The following is a 13,627-nucleotide window of genomic DNA, read 5'->3' on the forward strand; positions in this document are numbered from 1 at the left end:
ACCTCATGGCATTCAATACCAAAAAATGCAAGGTACTCCACCTTGGATAAAAAAATCCACAGCACACTTATAGGCTTGGCAGTGCTACACTTGCTAGTACCACGGCCAAAAGGGACTTGGGGGTCAAGAGTGACTATAAGATGAACATGAGCCAGCAATGCGATGTTGCAGCTGGTAAAGCGAGCAAAACTCTGGTTTGCATCCATAGATGCTTCTCAAGCAAATCCCAGGATGTCATCCTCCCACTGTACTCGGCCTTGGTGAGGCCACAGCTGGAGTACTGCATCCAATTCTAGGCTCCACAATTTAAAAAAGGATGTGAAAAAGCTTGAGAGAGTCCAGAGGAGAGCCACGTGCATAATCAGAAGGCAGGGGAACAGGCCCTATGAGAAGAGGCTGAGAGCCATGGGAAAACTTCTCTTCAGCCTGGAAAAGTGCAGGCTCAGGATGGACCTGGTGGCTGCCTATAAGTATATAAGGGGTGTACATCAGGATCTGGGGGAATGCCTGTTCACAAGAGTGCCCCAAGGGATGACAAGGTCAAACGATCACAAATTCGTCCAAGACCATTTCAGGCTGGACATAAGGAAAAGCTTCTTTACCATCTGAGCCCCAAAGGCATGAAATAGACTCCCTCCATTGGTGCAATGCAAGAACCAACTCTGGACTCTTTTAAGAAATATTTGGATGTCTATCTTGCAGGGATCCTTTGACCCCAGCTGACTTCCTGCCCCTGGGGCGGGGGGCTGGACTCGATGATCCTCCGAGGTCCCTTCCAGCTCTGACGTCTATGAAATCTGTACCCCTAGGTAGCAGGGGCTCTGAATGCTGTGGTGCTGGGGCAGATGCAGCATCCCACAGAAGTACAGGGGGCTTCCCAGCGTGTTCAGTAGCAGACCTGGAAGTGGACCAGAAGCACTTCCAGTCCATTTTCTGGTCCACCGGAGAGCATGCTGCCTCCCCCTCCCCCCCCCCCTCCGCCCCCCAGCACCCCCTCGCTCAGCAACTGGTGCCTTCTGGGTCTGGGGCGGGGGCACCCGGGGTCCCCTTGGGGCCAATTGCTGGGCCAGGGGGGCACAGGTTCCCCCCCAACATGCTCTCCGGCAGGCCCGGAAGTCGACAGGAAGTACTTCCAGTCCACTTCTGGGTTTGCTGATGAGCATGCTGGAGAGCCCCCTGCCCTGCTGTGGGATGCTGCATCTGCCCCAGCACCGCAGGGATCACAACCGCGCTGCTACCTCAAGGTATGTAAAAAAAAAAGCTCAGCTCCCTACTGCTGCTACTCAGTTACTTTCTACAAGGAAAGATCTTTTTTTCTTCATTCTCCCTTTCAAAAACAAGGTGTATGTTTTATTCCAGGGCAAGCCATATGTGAGAAACGATGGTAAATTCTTCTACCTGGAACACCTATTGGGTCTTGTGAGAGGCTTCTGAGCGGCTGATCCCAAGTACTTTCCATTAGCTATTGGGCACATTATGGTACCTTCTTTATTAAAGGTTCTTCTTGGAAGTAAATGTTTCCACACCAAGGACTCCTTATAGCAAATGGGAGCTGGGTGGGGACATCAGTTCTAACCCCGTGTGTGGGGAAATACACAGTCTGCTCAACTGGGGCGAGGACACTCGAGTTGCTAAGCAGTTGAAGTATGCCCTGGAGGCCATTTCTGTAAAGAAACCCCTTGAAGGTACATTCCTTTTCAAGAAGCTCCTAATGTTGACGGACTGTCCTTTTCACCACCCAGGAGCGATTGACACAGATTGCTACTTGTTACAGGCCGGCAGTTATCAAAGGGGTTTGTGACAGGGATTCTGCAAGGACTGCTTTTTCCCTGTCTTTTGAAGACAGCATTAAGCCAATTTAACAGAGATTATGTTGCCAAATATAGGCATTAATGAGAGGCAGAAGTATCAGTGCAGCATTTAATGTTAGGTAAAGTTCCCTTCCTGCCATTGCAAATGCTTGTGCCAGCTCTTCCAGGCCTGCCAGTTGACTCCCACTTGCATGGTCTTGTCACTTATCACACCCATACCCCCCAAACCACACCTTCTGCTTCATCATTCATAGATTCATAGACAGTCGGGCTATTGATGCCAGTCTGCAGTACACGTTCCCTTGTTCCTGTCACTACTGGCATGGCACTGTCTCCCACTCTGGACTCAGTTTTTCTATAGAGGCCACCTTAGCCATACCTAGTAGCCAATTATGGACTTGCTTGTAGTTGCCCCACATGGAGAGTTCCCCTGCACTAAGTTATCACAGTTCTCTCCCTTTCAGCCTCTAAATGGCCTGTAGAGCCACAATGCTCTCTGAATTTGATTTCCTATGTAACTTCACCGCACAAGGAAGGCTGCCCCTCACGTGGATTGCTTCATGCTACATTATGAGATGCAAGGATTCTTGTGGGTGATATCTTTTATTGGACCAACTGTACTGCTGGAATTCACATAGACAAGCTTTGAAGTATCACAATACCTTCCTCAGGTCTCTGGGGGAGAAGCAGACACAGCAGAGCTAAGTCGCAGATTGAAGAAAAACTCCATAGATGTAAAACCCTACATGCTACATTGCTGTCTGATGCCAGTCTGGTTTAAAACCCTGAGGTGCCTGTACATGTGTGAGGAGGCTGCTCCAATGTGCTATAATTACAGCTCATTGGAGCAGACTCGATTAATCGAGGCTGCTGGAGCATGCTAATTAGCAGCATGCTATCCCGTCCCATGTATCAGGGGTGGTTTAACTAAAGCTTGTTTGACGCCCCTAGACTTTACTGACCCAACTATTTTTTTCCTCGCTCTTCAAAAAACTCTGGCTAACTTTTGCTGGGATTTTTTTCCTGTCATTTGCATATGCTTTTACATAAGCTTCTTGGGCTTCCTAGTAGTGGGGCAGATACAGCACCTGGAAAGGCATAGAGATAGTATTTCTGACCTGCACAAAACCAAGAAATATTAGAAACGGACTGGATTCAAATATGTTCTGATGAGTGTGGATGCACTGTGATCCATTCAAGCAGGGAACAGGTAATCAGAAAGGTCTTGGTCTCCTTTTATTATTTTTAGAGATGTATAGAACTATCTAGTACAGTGGGGACCAACGTTTTTTGGCAGGCATACCATCAATTAGCCCCACACCCTTCACAAGTGCCACTCTGATCCCCTTCCCCTTCCCAACCTGGTGTTCTGCTTTCTGCACCCAGCCCTATGTGCCTCTGTACTGCCTGTCCCCTCCCAACCTCCCATGTACCACACACATAGGCAGTCCAATCAACTTGTGGCACTCATGCCATAGGTTGGCCATCCCTGGTCTAATAGATAGGGCACTGGAGGGTGCTCACAAGCAGTTACCAAAGAGTCACTGATCTGCAGTAAAGTCATGTGCCCTGTCTGTTCCTTGCCTGCATGTCTGTACCAGAAGTACCATGTAACCTTGTACTACTAAAGCCACAATTTTAAAACTTTCAAACTAATCTCTATTTAGGCATCTAAATAAATTACCTGACTATTAGAAGTGCTGAACATCTGTAGCTGCCATTCCAAATTCATGTTTAGCAATTGATTTAGGATTGCTTGCTTTAGGTTTAGCTTTAGAATTGTCACTTTTATTGAATTAGCCCATAGCAGCACCGCAAAAATGAAAGCCATTATAAAATTAGAATCATAGAGAAGTAGGGGTTGGAAGGGACCTCCAGAGGTTATCTTGTCCAAACCCCTGCCAGAGGCAGGATCATGCCTATCCAAACCATCCTATACAAATCCAGGTTCTAACCTCTTAGCAAAACTGCAGAGTCACCCCTGACACAGCACAAAACATAACACCCTAACCTAACAGGTAAAGGAGGGGGACCATGGCAGCCAATGTCCTGCTCCTGTAAAGGTTGCTAATATACAGTCAAGAGAACCTAGGACAAGGGCCATGTCCTCTACCAGGAAGAAGGCAAAAATCCCCACAGTCCATACCAATCTGACCATGGGGTAAAACTCCTTTGTGACTCCAATATGGTAATTGGTGTGACCCTGAGAAGAGGTGCAACACCCTCTAACCAGGATCTTTAGATTTAAGTTCAGCAGGGCACACCCCAGTCAAATTCCCCAGCCTTGGCAACACCCAGTGTTTCTGAGGAAGGCTTAAGAAAACTCTTGACTTATGTGGCAGCAGGGGGTAGAAGGGAAGGAATTCCCTCCACGCCCCATATGGCAACCAGCAAAGCCCAGAAGCATGGGCAATACCCATAGTAGGACATAGGCATAGCTGTGCCCAGATCATCCCCAACCAGTGGCTGTCCAACCTCTTTTTGACCACCTCTGGTGATGGACAGTCCACAGTCTATTCTACTGCCTCATTATTCTAAATGAATTCCTGATATCCACTCTAAACCAACTTTTCTGCAACTTGAAGCCATTGGTCTGCATCCTACTTTCTGCAGCAAGAGAAAAAAGGTATTTTCCCTCTTCTTTATGGCAGCCCTTCAGGTATTTGAAGCCTGCTATCTTATTCCCTTGTAAGTGGCTTTTCTGCAAGCTTAGCATGCCTAGCTCCTTCAAGGTCTCCTGGTATGATTTGCCTTCCAAGACTGTTACCATCTTTGTCACTCACTTATGGACTCTCTCTAATTGCACACAGTATACTAGATGAGGCCTAACCAGTGCTGAGTAGAGGCACTATCACTTCCCATGTCTTGCACCTAATGCTTCTATGGATGCATCCCAAAACTGCATTTGCCTTTTGTGCAGCTGCATCACACTGCAGACTCATTGGATGTGTCTACATGAGACACTTAGTGCACAGCAGCTCATTACTACTGTGCAGTAGTGTTACCAGGAACTAACTGTGATGTGATGCTACTGCACTCTAGTAACAAGCTACTGCACAGACAACCATCACAACATCACTAGACAACCATGCCGGGATGCTGCACAGTAACACCTGTTACTGTGCAGTCATTTAGTACTTGGTTATTTGAATACCAAATGACTGTGCAGTAACAACTGTGCAGTCAGTGTCTCATGTAGATGCACCCATTGAGTCTGTGATCTACCAAGATTCCCAGATCTTTCTCCATAGAGCTGCCATTCAGTCAGGTGTCCCACATTTTGTAATTGTTATTTTTGATTATTCTTCCCAAGGTGTAACACTTTGCATTTGTCAGCATTAAACTTCATCCTGTTAGCTTCAGCCCAGCTTCCCAATCTATCAAGATCCTTCTGAATTGCACTCCCATCCTCCAGTGTGTTCACAGTCCTTTCCAGTTTTGCGTCTGCAAAGGTGCTCAAAAAGCTTTTTATGCCAGCATCAAAATAATTAATAAACATGCTGAACAGCACAGAGTTCAGGACAGACCCTGTGGGACTCCACTCAAAACCTCCTGCGATTCTGATATGGATCCATTTATAATTATCCCTTGCTTGCAGTCATTGAGCCACTTGTCTATCCACCTTATAATAGTTTTGTCCAGCCCACATTTCTTGCATTTATTTCTGAGAAGGTCATGCAGGAACTTGTCAGAAGCCTTGCTGAAGTCCAAATGCACTATATCTACAGCATTCCTTTCATCCACCCAACTAGCTATTTTGTCAAAGGAGATCAAGTTTATTTTGACTCGATTTGTTCTTAGGTGCTGTTTGTCTATGAGCTAAGAGACAGTTCCTGCCTGAAAGCAGCAGTATTTTGCCACCGTTTTGTGGCTAGGGAACTTCAACACAAAGGGAAAGATGGCAGTAGCAGAACCAGGAACCAAATCTTCCATGGGACAGTGCCCAGCCATGAACACATCGCCATGCCCCTCCCTCAGGGCAGTCCTTTATTTCTAACCCTAGACACCTGGGGATGGGGAAAAAATGTCTTTTCTGTGGCTCAGTTTCCTCATCGGTAAAAAAAGGAGGATCATAAATCTTATCCACCTGTGTCAATCATTTTGAAACCCTTGAATGGCAGGGAGCACCGAAATTCAGTTTGGATACTTACTCCGCCAAACCTGTGGCCTTCACAAGAATTGTCACTGCTGTAAACCTCTCCAGCAAATCATCATTGGGAAGCATAATTTCGAACTAAGAACAGTCCCATTCATTACGCTAGGCAATTTCACTTGAAACCCTCATTTCTAAATGGAGCTTTAGAGAAGGAAAACACAAAAACAGAGAACGATGCCAGAAACTGATTTTCATTTGAACATCTTATATTTATTTTCCCTCTTTATAATTATGCAAATCTCAGTGCATCTCTTCTTAATTAAATGGGTAATGACTAGCTTGGTAGCCAATGGAGTGCTGCCTTCTGAGAAAAGATAGTATTTGAAAGCAGAGGTTACGCACCGAGCCCTCTCAAACAGATCTTTGTGCCAGAGGCTTTGTTTTGATACTAGAAACATTTCCACTACAGCAGACTCTGATGGCAGTCATGTACGGGATTAGGAACTGACTCCATTTAAATAACAGACAGCTGTTTGGAGTGAAAACTCGTCTCTGTCAGTTCGCGCTCAAAGAAGGCAGAGGCGAAAAAAAAACCTTAGGCCTGGGAATCATTGTAGCTTAATCCCTCCTTTGGCAGGAGATAAAACTAGGGCTTTCCAATGCTCTATAATTTCTTGCATTGACCTGGAAAGAGATTTCTCTATTCACTGGGCTGTAAACCTACTTTTTTATATTTACTACATGATGTACAAGGACTGAATCTCCAACAGGGAAAACATGCCATGTTGAGCCAGAAGCCTGGGAAGAAATTTAGTCTCAGTTTAAATAACTTAGCAAAACAGAGGTACACAGTAGCTGTGAAAGAGGAGGCCAGAGGACATCCAAGCCACTCATGGATTGTTCCTTTAACGTACAACGGAAGGGGTTCTCATGCTCTGCTTCTCCAGTCACAGCTCAGGAAGAATGACTACCATTTTCAAAGCTGACTAGTGACTTGGATGGCTTCCATTTAGGGTTATCCAGTTGGAGACGCCTTGAATAGCCTGGATTTTCAAAGGATGATGATCAGCACCTTCTGAAAATGGGGCCCCATTCATATCTTCAGTTGGATCTCTGAATTTCCAGTCTGTTCTGAAAAATCTGGTCTCGAATACAAAAACCTACACTGAAAAAGAAAAAGAACATAAGCAGGACTTTTAGTCATACACAAGTACATGGCACTATGCTTACAATCCCAGATAAACTGCTCATGGAGAGTTTAGGCTACACACATCCAGCTCGAGTCTTGGGCTCAGGATTTGCAGTCAGATTCATGCACTGTTTTTTTGAGAATAGGTATTTAACTTCTTCATATTTCATGGGAAAAGCATAGTGTACGCAGGGAGATATGCACGTCCCACTGACATGAATTCCAATGTTCCCTTTCTCTGCAGTGTGATCAGATGTTAGTTAGCCCTTTAGATAAGGGTGGGCAAAATGTGGCCTGGAGGCTGGATGTAGCCCACCAGGCCATTCTATCCAGCCCACGGGGCCCCTAAAAAATTTAGAAAATTAATATTAATCTGCCCCTGGCTGCCTGTCATGTGGCCCTCAATGTCTTGCCAAAACTCAGTAAGCAGTCCTCTGCCCAAAATAATTGCCCGCCCCTGCCTTTAGGTAACTGTACTCACTCTGTTTTCTTCAGTCTTGCAGAATTATTTTCTAAGAGCCAGGGATATGGATATTTAGTCCATAAGAAAAGTGAGAAATAAAAGATCTACACCAGAGCTTCTTACAAAAAAAAACGTTGATGGCGCTATTCTGCACCAAAGAATGCACCTCTGTCTCAACTGAAACCCTTCGTGGAATCATGTTTATTTTGTTAATCCATCATTTTGGAGAAAAAGCAGAAGAAAAGTTCCAGCAATGCTGAAATGTCTAATTTCAACGTTTTCAAAATGAAATGTTCTTGATTTGATATTTTGTGACATCTTTTCCATGTTTTCTTTTCTATTATATTGTACAATATAACGTGCTCGACACATTTCAGTCGTCAAAATCAAAACAAAAGCTTTGCGATTTTCTTGACGTAAAGTACTTGTATTGTTTGGATTGTTTCTAAACCATTTTTTTTAAGGTGGGAATTTTCCTTCCCCGAGAATTTAACATATGTTAGGTTTCCTTCCATTCAGAAAATGGCCACATGTTAAAATCTCAAAATCCTTTATGAAGTGGAACTGGTACTCTCCGCACAGCTCTGGTCTCCACTGGTCAGGGCCAGGAGAAACATCCACTGTAAATAAGACCCAACACCCAGTGGTCAAAAGAAAAAGAGAGGACAGGACAGGAAAGGGATACACAGCTGATTTTTCATAACATTTTCCCTATTTTGTTTTGATTGGAAACCTATTTCCCTATGGCCCAATGAATAGCCCTCTGATTGCTTGGAAATCATGCCCTATGCATTCTTGTGTAGAGCTGAGGCTTGACTGTTTGCTATAACTGTTTGCTGTAGCTGCCAGTATGCTCAGCGGCAGTACGCTCAGCAGGAAGGAAGGTCTTGTTCTTTAAAAACCCTGAGACTAGGAGTGAAGAACATGGGATTTGTTCCAAGCTCTTTTCTGCTTTGTGTGTGGTCTTGCACAAGTCACTTGACTGCTAATTTTCAACTTCCTCATCTGTAAAATGGGGATGATAATGCTTTAGGCTCCTCACTGGGGTGGTACTCCCGTTTCACAGTCCAGCTGTGAATGTCCAGTGGGGTACAGGCTCATGCAGATCAAAACCAAAGAAAGCATCCCCAAAACCCTTTCAGAAATGAAATCACCTCTTTTACATAGCTCTTCCTTTATTCTGTGATTCCATGTTGCAGCCAACATGGCTCCATGTCTATACGGTGCCATGCCCGTAGTGCCCAGGTACATGGATTAGCAGAATCGGGACCTTAGATTATAAACTTTTTCAGGGAGGGATGGTCAGGGTGCCATAGGTGTACACCGCCGTGCCTGACACAAGAGATCCCAGATGCTGAGTGAAGCTGCTAGCAGCTATCCATAGATGAAGTGAAAATGAATCATCAGACTGGCAATTAAAGCCAACAGCAGGGTATTTTTGTCAGTGTGCCCATACTAGGAGTTGGTGTTTTACAGTATCAATTAGAACGATGTCCGGGCTTCTGTGGCATGAAGCACAAGCCATTCAGGAGTCAACAAGCACATTCCCTTCAGACAGAAAAATTGTGCACTTCTTTGTACGGAGGAAAAAAGCTCATTGTGCTTGTGACTGGTGGTCTTCTGTTCCCACAGAAGATGGCAGCAGAGATAGACACAGAGGATTAGACCAGCGTGGTTCCTGGGTCAATTTTCTGTCTATGGCTCATGGTTGGTTCTGTTTTAAGAAGTCATATGAGAGAGAATACAGGGTCCGGTCTAAAGCCCATTGACATCAAGGCTAACCTTTCCACTGTGACTTCCACGGGCTTTGGAGCAGTCAGATAGTGTTGGATGCTACTCAGGGCTATTTTATTTGACTCACTGGGAAAAGACAATACATGAAAGTCACAGAAAAAAGTGGTGTAAATCCTGTGAGTAATCTATACCAGTTCTGACCTTAAGCCATCCACAGTTCCTACATTTCTCTTGACCCCATAAATTTACATGGCCAAATTCACCAGGCAATTAATATTAACCACTTCTTCATACATTTCTTCATGTGTCAGATCACAGCTACATTTTTGCCACATTGGAATTGGAGATCAGGAATTGTAGGATATGTTAAATATGTGACAAACTCTTTGGATCAGATGGAGCAGCTCTTCTGCTGATCCAAATACTTCCAAATACTTCCATTACAGGCAATTAACCTTAGTTAGTGTGCTGTTATCCTACAGGTAACTTTTTTCTCTCTACTATCTGGGAATCCTGGTCTGGCATTAACCAGAAGCGAAAGTGCAAAAACATTTCCCATTCAGATTCCTGAGTGACGATTTTTCTCTGAGAAGGAACTTCTCTCCAGATCTAACAGCTTTCTGCATTTTATATTGTCCAAGGAGAGGGTGGGGGAAGTGGTGCACAGATAGGCAGGGCATGACTGGCCCCAGGGTGCCAGGACATGCAACCAACACAGAACAGACACATCTTAAGCACCACAACTTAGGGTGCTTTTGGTGTCCTTGGGCTATATGCCTTGTAGCTTTGCAATGGGTTGTTTGTGAAGTTTTAGAAACAGGTTAGAAAAGAACTTACATAGGATGGTTTGGATAGGGATGTACCTGCCTTGCGTAGGGGGTTGGATTAGATGTCATTATAGATCATAGCCAGGGCCACCCCAAAATTGCAATTTTGTGGAAATTGTGAAATCCAGCATTGCCCACAGAAGTGGGCAATGTCCACAGAATCCACCAAAAAAAGAGGAAACTTACTGAAAATGAAATGCTTGCTTTACCTGTGGCAGGTTAGGGTGAGTCTGAGGGAGAGTAGAAACCTACATTACTTCTTTCTGTGCTTATCTTTTAGCCATAAGACCATCCTTTTCAACACACCAGCTACTGTCAAGCACAGAAGCACTAAATAAGGAGTGTAACTCAGTGTTTCTTTTCTCCGAAATACTTGACAGGCCGTGAATATTATTTTACTCTTTTAAAGCTTCATTTAGGTTTGCTTGTACTAGATGTTCCATATCTGCAAGAAGTTATCCCATCAATAATTCATTTTGAGGGGATTCTAATCCAGTAAAATGAAAAGTCAATCCTTCCCTTCATACACAATGCCTTGTTAGAGACACACAGTATAAATTCAACTAAGGAGTGTGCTCTATTCAAAGAGCTGTTTATTTATAGGGAACTTTTCTAATCTTTACATTCAGGCTGATCAAAACATTTACTGCCGTCTGTCAAAAACCACAAGACACAACAGAAAGTACCCTCCTGCTAGATCACAAACCTTGGAACACAGTGAGAAGGCTAGATTTTTGCATTTCTTAGCACAAATACCCTTGGTATATCAGGAGTCATGAGACTTTCCTAGTGCTATAATATTATGGAGGCTTGTACAAAGCTCTGGGTTACCTTGCATGTGCTGGGGAAGAGCTTACTTTTATGTACAGAGATAACCCTCACTTAAAGTGGTGCAACTTTGAGAGTCTCAGAGGGCCCTTAGCATGAATTAATGACCTTAAATGTATGGATGCTTGTGTTTTAAGTGCCCTTCATATGATCTAAGTGTAACATGTAACTTCTCCCTAACTCTGTGTAAATTCAGGGGAACTCAGAAGTGGCAAACCAGGGAACCAAGTCCATTGGCTTGGCCTATTGAGACTATGCAACCAAGAATCTTTTATTTTATTTTATTTTATTTTATTTTTTTTGTATAGGGGTAAGTGAAGTTACATGTAGTTACAGATAGTTTGGCCAAATCTAAAACCCTGTGTCCCTGGGATTTCATTTCCAGGTGTATAGAAGACTACAGGACCACTAGTCTGAAACTGTTTATGAGCTGACAATGTGCCCTTGTTGTGAAGAAGGCTAATGGGCTGCATTAGTAGGACCATTGCCAGCAGATCAAGGGAAGTGATTATTCCCCTCTATTTGGCACTGGTGAGGCCACATCTGGAGTACTATGCTCAGTTTTGGGCCCCCCATGATAGAAAGGATGTGGACAAATTGGAAAAAGTCCAGTGGAGGGAAGAGGACTGCTGAGGAGAGGCTGAGGGAACTGGGCTTGTTTAGTTTGGAGAAGAGAAGACTGAGGGGGGATTTAATAGCAGCCTTCAACTACCTGAAGTGGGGTTTCAAAAAGGATGAAACTAAACTGTTCTCAGGATGGCAGATAAAAGAAAAAGGAGCAATGGTCTCAAATTGCAACAAGGGAAGTTTAGGTTCGATATTAGGAAGAATTGTCTTACTCGGAGGGCAGTAAAGCACTGGAACAGGTTACCCGGATAGGTGGTGGACTCTCCATCCTTGGAAGTTCTTAAAACCCAGCTGGACAAAGCCTTGGCTGGGACGATCTAGCTGGGGGTGGTCCTGCTTTGAGCAGGGGGTTGGACTAAGTGACCCTTTCATAGATTCATTCCTAAATGATAAGGGTCTGGAAGGGACCTTGGAAGATCATCGGGTCCAGCTCCCCCGCACCAGGCAGGAAGGACAGGGGGCTGTATCTGATGATTGTCCAATTATCTTATTTTCTATCATTCTATGATTCTATGATTTCCTGTCATTGGAGAAAAGTTGAGTTGTTTATTTGCTTGTTTTATTTGCCAAGACCAGTTTTTTACAAGAAAAACAAAACTTTAATTCAATGAAATGATACTGATATTGGCCATCTCTTAGACAGCTCTTTTCATTAGCAGACTTCAAAGCATTTTACACAGGATGTAAATATACTGTTTCCCTCATCGTTCGAAATCAGGAAATTGAAGTAGGGCCCAATTCTGAAAACACTAACCGCTATGTCGAGTACTGTGTGAAGAGCCCACTGAAAACAATAGCCTTGGTTAACATAATAAAATAACTTATCCATCTTTTCCCCTCCATTAAACACCCCCATTCAGAATCAAAGGAGACAAAGAAATATAAATTGACAAACTACTTTAGGCAGGGGCATGAGGGACTATGTTGCTTTGTCTTCAAAGAAGTAAAAATAGACTGTTTCTTTCATATCAACAATCTGATTTTAAAATTGAGTCACCAACAAATTTTGGTCAAGTTATAATAATAATCATGGTACCTAAGTAAAAACACATCCTTCTAGGCTTAAATTCCTCATTCTGGATATTTGTTTATATTAATAATTAAGTACATTTTTCATGAGCAATTAAGACATTATAGGTTTCAGGTTTTTCACAGATGTCTTACGGAAAAAGGAATTGTAAAGCAACAGGGGTAATAATGTCCAGAGAGTCTTTCCTCTTCCTGTGATATTGATTTTCAGAACACAAACAGAGGCTCAAAAATGCCTAATCTTGGTAATATACTTATTTTAAATGCCGATTGTTGAGTAAATAGACCTCTGCAGGGAAATGTTTGTCTGCAAAGTCCTTTGGGATTAGAGAATATTAGGGCACTATTCAGCCTGAGACCTACTTTGTGAGGCATCTTTGTTCCTCTGTCAGCTATCTAAAGCCCTTTATGATAGATCTCAGCCCTGGTGATATTTATTCAAGTAAATCTAAGGATAAGCGTTAAGATGCAGCTGTTCCAACATTGTGGACATCTTTGGGTCTTAGTGTGTTTCAGCTTGACACTGAAGTGTGGGACATCTCAGAGGCGACTAATAAAGTATTAGCCGTTCCAGCTCCCAGTACGTTTCTTACCCATTTTCCACAGTCAGTACTTTTTTCCTAATTAAATCTGGTCCTGCATAATTTCGCTGCAAGCACATGAAATAGAGTGGTGTTTACTTATCACTAGTTTGCGCATAAGGCACTTATTCTCAACGTGGCTAAGCCCTGCTTTCTTGTTTGCAGTGCCGGGTTCTGTCCTTCCCCTGAAGTATACAATGTTTATATTTTGGGGTCTACAAGCCAAAGAAAATGATGGTTTCTTTCACCAAATGGAGAAATCTCTCTAGTTCTTTGCTTTTCGACTCAATATTTAGAGTTGCTTGATAATGTGGTCACAAATACATAGTCTAGCTCTGGAAGGTTAGGCTTTCCTCTCACTTGCACTGTTATAATATTCATGGGATAGTATCACTGCAAAGTAGTGGGTACCGAGGTTGAATTAATTAATTCATGTTAGGCC

This window comes from Alligator mississippiensis, chromosome 2 (genome assembly GCF_030867095.1).
Source record: "Alligator mississippiensis isolate rAllMis1 chromosome 2, rAllMis1, whole genome shotgun sequence".
In the NCBI taxonomy this organism is placed as follows: Eukaryota; Metazoa; Chordata; order Crocodylia; family Alligatoridae; genus Alligator; species Alligator mississippiensis.